The sequence below is a fragment of the Priapulus caudatus genome, unplaced genomic scaffold (assembly GCF_000485595.1).
Source record: "Priapulus caudatus unplaced genomic scaffold, Priapulus_caudatus-5.0.1 Scaffold662, whole genome shotgun sequence".
NCBI classification, from domain to species: Eukaryota; Metazoa; Priapulida; class Priapulimorpha; order Priapulimorphida; family Priapulidae; genus Priapulus; species Priapulus caudatus.
The window spans coordinates 152,447-153,225 of record NW_014577723.1 but is presented as its reverse complement, the minus strand read 5'-3'; positions in this window follow the sequence as shown (position 1 = coordinate 153,225).

Sequence of the window (779 nt, the reverse complement as noted above, 5' to 3'; positions counted from 1 at the left end):
GTGCATGTGTGTGTATGTGTGTGTGTGCGTGTCTGTGTGCGTGCATGTATGTGGTGTGCATGTGTGTGTGTGTGTGTGTGTGCGTGTCTGTGTGCGTGCATGTATGTGGTGGGTATGTGTGTAGGTGCGTGAGTCATCATCGTGACGTATCTGTGGCCGCGCACGCCGGAGATGTGATTACGGCACAGCGGGGGAGAGGCGGCGGCGGTGACAGAGGCGGAGGCGGCGGCGGTGACGGAGGCGGAGGCGGCGGCGGTGACGGAGGCGGAGGCAGCGACAACCTGTGCCACGCAGCGTTGCTGGGTCGCGTCGCCTCGCGCTCTGCTTCGCTGTGCTGAGACACAGACGAGCCGAAACACTCTGAGTCCATCTGCTGTCGTCTGTGAGAACGACAGGGGAGCGTCCAATGCGTGAGAGAAGAGCGAGAGTGAGCGGCGAGTGTGTTGGTTGAGTGAGAGGAACGGGGAGAGAGAGGAAGGGCAGGGAAATGGTGGACGAGAGAGACGGAGAAACCGGGAGAGAAAGAGGAAATAGACGAGGCGAAGAAGAGGAAATAACTCGCGCGGGAGAGGGAGAGAGTTTGAGCGCGAGAGAAACAGCGGTAGACATATAGAAAAGGTGCGGGGTGAAAGAAGGAGAGTGAAAGTGTGATAAAAAAATATATTTCGCGCTCTGCGAGCGACGGATGTCCAGTAAAAAGATTTACAACTGGCGGATGCAGAAGGCAGCTGGAGATAAAAAAACGCGTTTCCACGGAAACGCATCTATTTGGCGCGCGA